At 35.6% G+C, this 11,980-nt stretch overlaps 1 pseudogene; it reads right to left on the bottom strand.

Annotated features, from left to right (window-relative positions):
• Nucleotides 1-447: 447 nt before the first annotated feature.
• LOC144373838 (geminin coiled-coil domain-containing protein 1-like) lies at nt 448-8,785 on the bottom strand (annotated as a pseudogene).
• Nucleotides 8,786-11,980: the final 3,195 nt, after the last annotated feature.

Raw genomic sequence — 11,980 nt, 5'->3', positions numbered from 1 at the left:
TTACAAAGAATTCCAAATAGCACACACAAAGAAGTTGATTGTGCAAAGTGAAGTATTGAGAGGAGAATAGAAAGAGATAGATGGAGATGGCTTTCAACCTGGTGAATTTAATCATGTTGCCAAAAAAGCATAGGTGCCCGACGTTGATGCATAATTTATTCTGGGAACAATAGAGAGCTTGAAGGATGGAAAGGAAGGAAACAGTTAAGACTACCAAAAATATTCTTAAAAAATTTAGGGAAGAAGAGATCTTTGATATCATGCTTGCATTCAATCTATTCACATTTACTTACAAATTAAAATGTATCTTTTTTTAGATAGAGGTTACTCTCACACAGACTGAATCAACCTGCAAAGTGGGCTCATACTGGAAAAAAGAATCCTGTGACAAGAGAAATGATTTCTAATGCTCATTATAAATGTCTCACATTTATTTTTCTATTTTTTTCCATTGCAAATAAAGTTCACCGTACCTAGCATATGCAGTACCTATCTAAGGGAAAAACGGCCTTGAATGACCAAATAAAAATAAAGCTGATAGGATCCAGCCTTCATTCATAGAATGTTAGAAGTTATCTAATCAAGTCCTGTATTCCACAGCTGGAAAAATTGAATTTTCACGCAAGGGAAATAGCTTTCTCAGGGATGACAGCAGATGAATGGCTCTAGGTCTCATGAATGTGGGCACAGGGCCCAAACTGCTCACATTTTATCACCATTCTAAATTACAATGCCTGTCACAAAGTGAGCATGAGGTATTCTGTAGATATTTTAGGTGAATTGCATGAATACATGACTGACAGAAGGAATGAGTGTGACACTGTCAGTGCTGGGCTAGTGATCAGTTTGCCAGCATCTGTGCAGTTTAAGATGATGATTTGTTGTGTAATAGTTCCTCAAAAATATCATTTTTGAGCTATGTCAGTTAAAGAAACAATGGCCAGATACCAATGGAAGCAGGTATTGGGACATTCTGAAGTAATAATTCTTTTTAACTTTTGTCATTTTTCAGTGATATTGCTTATCAGTGGAGTCGCAGCTGTCTTAGAGATGTTTTGCTAAAGCCATCCTGCAACACTTGACTCTTTGAGCTGCTCTGGACATACTGTTACTTATATCCACAATACTTCTTCAGCAGTGGTGATGGGCAGACACTTGATTTTACCCTACCTCTAGCAATTTAAACAACCAGGAGGAAGTAGTTGAAACAACAATAGGGCTCATTCTAAAGGCAATTTTCAGAAATAAAGAAATGTAGAAGAGGGAGAGAAATAAAGACCATACATATTTAAACTACTTGATAAGAGAACAAAAGGTGTTAAACAGGTCATGATAAGCAAAGTATAACTAGTTCTTGAAGAAATCTACAAAAGATTGGAAAACACCTTCTCAAGTACAGGGCAAAGAGAAGAAGTTGATAGCAGACATTGATGTGCAAACTAGTCAAGTTCAGGTGGAGGAAGAGCATATACCTCTCATATGGATTCTTGGAAGCTATTCCCTACAAATTTAAGTGGTAGTTGAGAGTAACATTTAAAGTGGCTAAAGATTGTCTGGGCAATAGCTTCTATGCTCCACATAGTCAGGTTCAAGTGCAAGAGAGATCTTTGTAAAAGAGTTCCTGGCAGTGCTCTGTGATACAAGAGGAGTCACTAAGGCTGTTTAGGGACCCAGGTAAACTTCCAGCCTCCTTCTTCATCTCAACACACAAAGGCTTGTTCCTGGTGGAAAGAATGAGTTTTGACATTACAGTGAGGACTCAGGGATGTGTAAAATGTCATCTCTGTCTTGTTGGGTGACACATCAGCTGGATGATAAGGAAGTGTTTGCACCTCTGTTGGGGGATTTGAAAGTTGAGAAAAGTAGTGGAAGTCTTCCCCATGGCTGGCAGTGCTGTGCAAGGGGGTTGTTCTTTCACCTCCATAGTTGATTGGCACATCCTCTCTGTGGACATTTTCATAATCAATGGCATCACTCAGAAAATGGGAGTATGTGCTAGTCGCTATTCTGGGATGAGAGGAGAGGGCACTGTAGTTAGCTGATGAGGTGTCATCAATGGTGTTGAGGTCATTCAATCCAAGTGTTTGTAGCACCCAGGGATCACCATGGGGCCCAGGTGGTTTTTCACAGTTAGCAAACTCACAAGAGAGGTTTCTCTTGGCATTTTTAGGAGGGGGATCTCAGCAGGAGAGTATCCCTGCTCTTTGTGTTTCCTCTTCCTCTTTCTGAATTTTCCACACACTTTGGAGAACTCATCTCCAAATGACAACAATTTCTGAAGAAGTGACATTTGAAAATTATACTTCCTTTAAATATCTACTAGTTACCCTCATTCTTTAGAAAAATAGGTTAAATTTCTAATATTTTTTCACATACAAGTAAAATGGATTAGATTAGTGTCTGTTACTAAAGTAAAATCCATGATAACATCTTATTTCTTAGGTACCTGAATTCATTTCTTACTCTTAGTTTGAAACTTGAAAAAAGCAGATCATGTCTTGAAGATTTCAAATCAGAGAAGTAATAATTTTTACAAAAATGACAATAAAAGCAATTGTTTATTGAATTATCACTGATAAAATAAACAAATTATTATTTGATATAATTTATGAATAGTTCATCACATGCACTATTTCTTTGGATATAGATACTGTTAAAATCTCCATTAATGAGGAAACTAAGACACAGACATATTTGTGACTTGCTAAGTATCCCTTAGCCTAGAATTAAACCTAAGTTATCTGAATATAGACAGAACTCTTGTTTAAACACTATACAACATTCCTTATGTTATTTCATTAACTTTCAAAGCAATCCCTTGAAAACAGTTGTTATTTTAAATCTTGGAGAACTGAGGTCAAGAAAGGTAAAGCTAATTAATGTCATTTAATAATTTAATAATGTCTTTTTCAAGGAATGGTGGCTAGAGTTAGAAGCCAATGCTAGCCCTTTATTTATGAAAGCTTACTATACAGTAAAGTAGTCAAATCTAGTATCTTTTCTTCTCTCAACTGTTAGATTCAGTAAAAGCAGCAGACACATAATCAATTTAGATTACATAATATCAAATAATAGTTTCTCTAAGAGTAAAGTAAAAATTGGTCATAGAAGCAAACACATACTAGGAAAAACACAAAACTAAAGAAAAAAGAACACAAAGAGACTATAGGCAAGCTATATTTGAGTTAGAAATAGCTCATTTAATAGTGTAAGAAAAATGTGAATAAAAAATAATGTAACTGTATATACTGAATTGCTGCTCAAGATACTAAGCTCCAGTTATCATCACAGCATCTTAGATTGAGAGAGATTTTTCACAGATTTTTAGTTTTTGTAGCTGCAGGTAACCAAATTTCTAATTGAGAATGATTTTCCTAAAGCCAGAAAATAATTAAAACAACTGAGTTTTTAAATCTTTAATTTCTACATTAAGAAGATAATTAAAACAACTGAGTTTTTAAATCTCTGATTTCCACTTAACTCTCCGTTTGATCAACCTGTTTCCTCAGCAATCCCTAGCTTTTGATATATAAGAAACTATTTTTGTAATAATGTCTGGATAGAATCTGCAATCTATATACTTCTAATAAGTGATACATAAAAGTTCTAGTGAAAGTCATGTACTTCCTTAAGAAATGTTATCCATTCTACTCATATATCCCATGACCTGTTGTTAAGTACACTTCTTGCTTTTAATTAAGAAATTTTACATTAATGGTTTCCTTTCTTAAATCACTGCCCTGACCTTATAAAAAGATTATTACACACCTTGGCCTTTTCTTCAAGACATTTAACCAAAGTAGAATTCAGGTATTGTCTGAGATGATTATTCTTTTCATGTAGCCTAGCAAGTTCTTCTTCCTTCTGAACCAGAGTATCTTGGAGCTGCAAAAAGCAGACAATGGTGAAGGTCGTGCCACTGTATTGACTTTGTAACATTATAATAATGCCACTGTGCCTCAGCCTTCTTAAACTTGATTATTATTCTGTTTGTTTTATGAACACAATTTCAGGGAGTCCTTGTCCTCCGAGAATGAAATCAACAACACCCTACCACATTATTGTTCAGTTTTGTGCTCTGAATTTTTCATTCATTACAAAGTATTTGAGGGTATTACATGACTTTTAAAATTTTAACCACAAGGGAGTCAGGTAGGTGTAAAGGAAAATGAGCAGCTTTAAACTATTTAAATATAGAAAAAAGGTGTTTAGAAAGGTTTACCTGGACTCATTCCTTGCACATGAAAGAAAGAAAGAAAGAAAGAAAGAAAGAAAGAAAGAAAGAAAGAAAGAAAGAAAGAAAGAAAAGATGGTTGACTTGTGCCACATTCAGATTGATCTGCCTGTTTGTTCAGTAGATCATATTATTTTGGGGGAACAAATAAGAACAAAATATGGAAAATGAAACAATATTTGGATAAAAACCTTTGTCATCATCGTTAATTCTCCACGCAATTATCCATGTTTATCATTTTAAAATACTGACATGATTCCATTTGGTCTTTCCATTAGCCCTCTGAGATATGCCGCATAAATATTCCAATTTCATGGATGAGGAAAAGGTGGATGTGATAGGTCACACAGCTAAAATGTGATATAGTCAGAGCCTGACTTCATGTCTTCCTCAAGTGTTATTTGTGTATATGAGTGTGTGTGTATGGGGGGGTTGAGACAGAAAGAGAGAGGAGTTAGATGAACAATCTCTCTCTCCCTCCCTCCTTCTTTATCCCCCCCCTCTCTCTCCTCTCTCTCTCTCTCTCTCTCTCTCTCTCTCTCTCTCTCTCGACATATGCTCATTTTAGTTCTAAAGTGAGTTAATGTGAATTTTAAGAGGAAAAAGTAGCAGCATAAACTTAAGGGAAGATGCAAGTGGAGAATGGACTGCAGGATGTATGGCCAGTCTCAATGTTCTAACTATCCACACATACCTGTTTATTTCTGTAGAGCTGTGAGGAAAGCTGAGCTTCTTCCCAGGAACATGAGTCCAGAATAGGAAAACTCGAATTAGAAGATGAATCTATGAGAAAATACAAAATAGCATAGAAAACACACTTTTGACTTATGTGCAATGAACTCACCAAACCATTCCCAAAGTGCAATAGGTTCAGTTACCTTTCTAAAAATAGCTGTTGCTTCCTCACACTAGAACAAAATATTTAAAGCTTTCAGAAGAAGGATGCAAGCTGTAACAGACAAATATTTATACAACCTATGCCAAAGTGGTTAAAGAGGTGGGATTTTTTGTTCTTTTTGGAACTAAGTGGTCATATTCTTCTCTTTGTATGTATATTCTTGTTGGTTAAATTAATAAAGACTCTCTCAGCTGCATCATTAATTCATTCAAATGTTTATTAACCTTTTCCTTCCACTAGGCATAATATTGCAATCCCACTATCTTTTTTATAATTTTTATTCTATTTTTATAAGCTTCAACATTAATAATATAGTGTTTGGCTTGATAATCTAATAACATTTTTGATGCTATTATTTCCTTTTCTGTCTGCCTACCTGTTAAATCTAATGAATAGAATTCAGAATTTGATTTAGTAGCAATGTCTACTTTTAAATAATTTGCACCTTGTTTCTCTGAAGACCATGATAAAAAATTGCAAAATTCTACCTTCTCTGTTTTAACTGTTTTCATCTGTATATTTTTTATGCTTTTACAAAGATTTTTTTTCATATTTGACAGGAAGCTATGCCTGTAAATCCAAAGCATTTGGGCATGCTTAATTGTTTTTTTTTTACTTTATTCCATCTCATTAATACCATTCTGACTCTTTCCCTGTTCTTCTTAAACTGCTGTTACTGAAGAATTTTTTATTAAAATAGAGTAGTGAGTAAGAAAACAGGAATTCAATTTTGTAAACAGTTTGGGTTCATATTTTGGGCATTTTGTCTTTGCTGTTGCTTATAGTGAAAAAGTAAAACTGAACAACTTTATCCATAATATGTAAGTGTGCTTCAACATTTTAGGTTTTCATTTTTGTGTGCCTTTCCTTAACCCCTGTGTCCACCAAAGGAGCATATGGCAAACTATAGTATAGGTATTTAATTCTAAGATATCTGAAAATTTTTAGATAAATTTGACTATTTATACAGAAATTCACTTAATTTTATAAAAATGTTCACTAACCTTCAAGTCAAGATTAATACCATTCATAATTTTCCATCAATGTTATACTTCCCTCCCACTTTGAAATCCTATGTGAGTGCTTGTGTGTGTGTGTTTGTGTGTGTGTGTGTGTGTAAGAGAATAATTGTTTCTACTTACAAGGCATTGTCTATAGAATCTCCTCTATGAAATAAAAGATGAAGTTATTCATTCTTGTTTCTTTATCATACTTGGGAAATTTTCCTGAATTTCAAAAGAAATGTTATAACTAGTATCTTGACTCCAAAACATTCTACTAGGATGTTGTTTATAAAATATGACCCAGAAAAGTTCTTTCAGTGAGTTTGGAATCTCCAAGTACTATACATTAGAGGGAGAAACACGTGTTGTCCAGCAAGAAAGAGAAATAATCCCATTTTCACTATTTGGCAAGTACAAAATAGCAGAAGTTAAGGTTGTAAAATTCAAGACTCTTTGGACTAACTTAATTTTTTTATAACATCCCTTTTCCAGAGTCCCAGACCATGATGCATTGCAGCCACATTGCTTGAAAAGGGCTCCAGGTCTACCACTAAAGCAGAAGAGCAGAACTTACCCTGTGTCTGTGGTGCTTGTTGGGGCTCACTGTTGTCCAGGAGACCAGCAGCCCAGAAAGAGATCCAAGTCTCCGTGGAAACGTCAACACTAGTTTCTGACGGTGTAGTGGAATACAGGCAATTATAACTCTTGTCTCCTGCAAAATACTGGTCTTGGCAAGGCAGAATGGTGTTCTGTGAAATTCAGTATAAGGAGTTGGGGTGGAGGTGGGTTTCCCAGAAGATTGGGTGATGCAGATGTGGACGGAGAGAAGGGTGGGAGAAACACACAGAAATTACATACAGTTAATCAAGAAACAGTGAAGGTGTTAAATTTAGATCCAGATTAAATTTTGAGTGGTTTAATTATAATATCTAAAAAGGAATCAGCTCCTATAACTTTCCTAACATTTCCACAGGTCCTTGAACAACGAATAGACTACTACTGGATGAATCATATTTATATTTTCCGTTGTAATGCCTAGCTCACCAAATAAGCCAGTCAGAACTATCTTAATTATATTTCTATTTCTAATCACCTTGGAAGACAAAGAACCCATTAAAAAGGATGAAAAAACAGAATATGGCATCTTATAGACTAACCTCTGAATCAATAATTGTCTTATGCTTCCCTTCCTCTTCTCCTCCAAACTAACATTCTGTTGGATCTTATGGGAATCTGAATAGAGATACACACAAACTCATGCTGTGTATAATGTATATTCAAATATATATATATATATAATGTATATATACATAATGTGTATATATATATAATATATATGTGTGCATATGCATATATATATACATACACATACATATAGTTATGTGCATACATATACATACTTGTATAATATACATACATATAGACATATGCATATATAGACATAAGTGCATATGTTCTCTCTATCTCTGTTCTATAGATAATTAAATAAACTTTGTTCCTTGTAGGTAATTAAATAAACTTTGCCCCAGCTCCAGTCAGAGGAACGTAACATCACTCCAAGTAAACATCTAAAAGCTGAGAGAAATAAGCAAAGACTGCAAGCTCTAGATATCTCCATCACTAGGGCTCAATGTCCTTGCAACGTTATCCTGCCACCACTAACTGCCTGACGTGTGTTCTCACTGTGTTCTGATCCAGGGAGTACCTTCCTGCCTGCCACTTCTCAAACCTCAAACATACACTCTTTTCAAATCTCCAAACAAGGATAAGTATGCAGCCTTCCTAGGTTAATTTGTACAACAGTCCATTCCTAATTATTTGTCAATGTTTAATCAGGTAAAAGCCATTTATTCCAGCAGAGCCTAGGTTTAGATAAACTCTGTTTGACTGCTACGAATCTTTTGTTGGCTTGAGTACTTTCTTGGTCATAACATAAACAGAAGAGAGGAAAATGAGTCAATTAAGCCACACTTTGTTAATGTTCCCAGTGAGTTAAGTCTTAGAAAAGAAAAAAAAAATACACAGTTCAGAAGCAAATGCAGCTTGGGGAGTGCAGATCAAAGAAGTTAAGCCAAAAGTTTATCAAGAGCTAGTTTTCTTGTTTTCATTTTAAAAGCATGTTTGCAGACTCCTTCCTTGAGGTTATTATTCGAATCCAAGTTAAACTATTAGGCAATTGACACCTGAGAAGAAAACAAACCCCAAATACTCTTACAGTAGTTCAACTCCAAGTGTTTGCAAATATGTGCATAATCTGGAATAAGAGGAAGAATGAAGAGTAAGTGAAGGTGAATAGGTGAAATTTTGGGGAAATATGAAGAATAAAAATAACAGGGAGAAAGGCAGAGGGAAAGGAAGGGAGGAAGAGAGAGAAGACAGATGATAATAAAAAGAAGACAGGAGAGGATCTATTTTAATTGGTAGATAGCAAAGAAAGCTTGCTCCAAAAATGGAATAAATTCTCAGTGCAAAGTTTGTTAGCTTTCAGAGCCCCAGGTTTTGCCAGAGGACTAGCAAACGCCAGTTCCTCACTTACCATCTTGCAGTGGAAGAAAGCGCTGAAGAAACTGAGCTCACACTTAACTTTTTCTTAAAGCCAGTGGGAGCTTTAAATGGAATGAAGGGAGGAACTATGAGAGGCGAGTTCTAATCTGCAGGGGAGCCGGTGACACTTGGGGCTCCTGGCGAGCGCTGCCCTCTGATTTGGTGGGAGGCTATCAAACAGGTGACATGAGCTTGCAGACACCATGTGAAGCCAGAGTCACTTGCACTCCAGGGACCACGACAGCAGGATCTGGGACCTGCAGGTTGGGCTCCCTGTCTGCTCTTGGCTACAGGGTATGCTATGTGGCTTCAAAACCCACGCGCCTATGCACGCTGGCTGTGCACCTGGCGCAGGACGTCAGAGGCTGGAGGTGGCAGCGCAGCCCTGAGGGACCCTAAGGCCAGCGCTTCCTCCTGCACCACATGCGCAGCGGTGCAGGGAGGGGCGGAAAGTCTGCTTGGGCTATGGTGAGGGATGGCAAGGTCTCAAACCTGTATTTCAGGGATGGGGTGGCACTTGTGGAAGCCAGTCCTACAGCCCCAGAGCTAGTATTATGCCTATCTATCTTTTGACCACATGATCACAATTTAATGTCAACTTGTATTATGTTGTAAATTTATTTTAATTAATTTATTTTCCTTATTTGATGGACCTTATTTTGCCCAATTCCGGAAGTGGAGGTGACATTTCAATTCTAGAATATAAATTCCCCAAGAATAGTGATTTCTGCTCACTGCTGTTTCCAAAATGCCTGGCACAATTTCTGACACATAATAAATGCTCAGTAAAGATTTGTTTTAAAGAATGAATTAAGCTACACATTTCTGAAATCTAAAGCATCTTTCTCTGTGTAAGCCTAGCCTCACAACTATATTTATATAAAATAAATTCATTAAGAAAAAATAGTGTAAGCATTTAATTTCCTGTCTTTTCTCTTACTTTTGATTCTCACAATCCCTAAAATACTATGCCTACCATAGAAAGAAGAGTAACAACATCTTTGAAACTATTTATCTACAACTAATAGTAGCTTCTCATTTAAATTTATATTCTAATTAGATATAAAATACTTGATGATAGCCATAGGAGAAAGGATACTTATTGTCCTTGTTACATCCACAAAGGAAGGAAGCACTAAGGTTAAGAAAACTCACCAATGTTAACACAATTGGGAAGTGGCAGGCTTTGGATTTGAACCTCTGACTAACTAGTATACCTATGGTATTTGACTTTAACTTCTCTCTATTGCATGTTATTGCTGTTGGTCAATGGGCATTATTATGGACTGGGTTGTGTTACCCATAAGTCATATGTTGAAGCCCTATACCCAATGTTACTGTATTTCAAGACAGGTGTAGGAACTGAAAATAACGTCTGATTCTGACTTGCACATCCCTTTCTCTACTCTGGCTCTGACCTTTCTTCATTCTTCTTTGCACTCTACTCATGACCCTTAGCACTCAGCAAAATGACTAGGACATAATGGATCTTAATTAAGTACTGTATATCCAAAATTAAGAAAGGAAAGGAGGGGGAAGCTGCTTCTCTTCGTGGAGTCCTTTTCTCCTGCTTCAATGACATTTATTTGAAAAACACTTTCAGATTAATAGTAGTAGTTTTGGGATCCCTGCCTGGAATGTGGATGAACTGGATCAGTCAACACTGACTCATTTCAGTATGTGACATGAAGGACTGGTCCATCTCTGCGCTAACTGTAACAAGAAAAAAAAGATGTAATGGCTGTAAGGCACTGAGATGATGGGTAAGGAGAACGTATCAAAATGCATTTAATTCGTAAGAATCAGTGATCTTTTTCAAGGCAAAGAACTCTTCATGCTTTTAGTCCTGCCAGCAACACAATCTGTTTGGCAAAAACCCTCATTCATTTTGTGATGAGCAGCAGGGACAGAAAAAGGAGGATGGAGTTGTGTTTTCGGAAACTTTCACAAATGACACAGGAGCCTCTGCAAGATAGATTTTCTTTTGGCTCCAAAAATTATACAAAGTAGGTAATTGACTAAACATGGTATGAAAAAAGGACTATAAGCTTTGCATCAAAATATACCCAGATTTCAGCTTGGGGTATGCTATGATTGAGTCACTTGGGGTTATCTTAAGCCTCTTATCTTATTTGGGAAATTAGCATAGTAATACATACATTAGAAGTTATTTTAAAAACCAGCCATTTTTATTAATGCTTTATTATTTTCTAATTTGTTAACTAAATATTGGATAGTATCTCTTTTTACTATTAGGGGTGAGGAACTCTGCCTTTGAACACACATGTGATCCTGTGTCTTGTTTATTAAAGTAACTGAAAAAGAATGCTACATTTATAAAACAGGGTTTTTCTTTTCTGAGGGTAAGACATAATTTTAAGAAGTTTTTGATTGGTTTTAAGCACAACAATATTTGGCAAATCATTAATACTTTAGCTTGGTAGGCTGGCAGTATACATGATGGTGGAGAACCCCTAAACAGCAAAGAGCTATTGACAATTAAACATAAATAAGATAATAAATCTATTCTCAAATCAAAAACTAAGGGAAAAAACTAATTATTAAAATTTGATTTATGCGTGACATCTTACTTAACATCCACTACTAAGGTATAAATTAATACTATTCTGATGATGAGTAGTATATTGAAACCTGCATCCTGTAAACCATAATGGGAAACACTTTGGCACTTATTTATCCACATTTATGAAAGAAGGAGGTTGACATTTCTTAGTGATGTCAATGTAACCCACATAGATTATAAGATTATATAGATTATAAATAATAAGATTAGTTAAAACTGCCTTTTGTGTTGTGCCTAAAGCAATAGCGTTAAAGGGAATGTGGCTCCAAACAGCCCAGTGGTTGAATCAGGGTACCACCTCCTGTCGAAGAAAAGATATAACAAAATAAGAGGTAATTGGACCTCTTATTTTGCACAAAAAAACAAGTCTGCTCACAGAGAAGGTTAGAGAGTGAGTAGAGATTTGTCAGGAGATAAATAGGTTGGCATATGGAATATTCTTTTGTTTAACTCCATGATTATCCCATTAGTGGATTCGATAGTAAATGTAATAAACAATTTCTAAATTTTTTCTATAAATACAGCTTTTCCCATTGATTCAATGGTTGAATCTCCAGGTAATAATAAAGATAGTATTTCTTATTTCACCTGTTTGTAAAGAAAATTATTACATTTAGATAAAGTATATTTAGAGAAGATGTTTTACATTGGAAAATTTAACATTTGAATTTTTAGCATGTCTGAAGAACCTGACACATTTCATTTGTTGAAGCATA

The sequence above is a fragment of the Ictidomys tridecemlineatus genome, unplaced genomic scaffold (assembly GCF_052094955.1).
Source record: "Ictidomys tridecemlineatus isolate mIctTri1 unplaced genomic scaffold, mIctTri1.hap1 Scaffold_51, whole genome shotgun sequence".
NCBI lineage: Eukaryota > Metazoa > Chordata > Mammalia > Rodentia > Sciuridae > Ictidomys > Ictidomys tridecemlineatus.
This window is presented reverse-complemented; position numbering and strand designations above follow the sequence as displayed.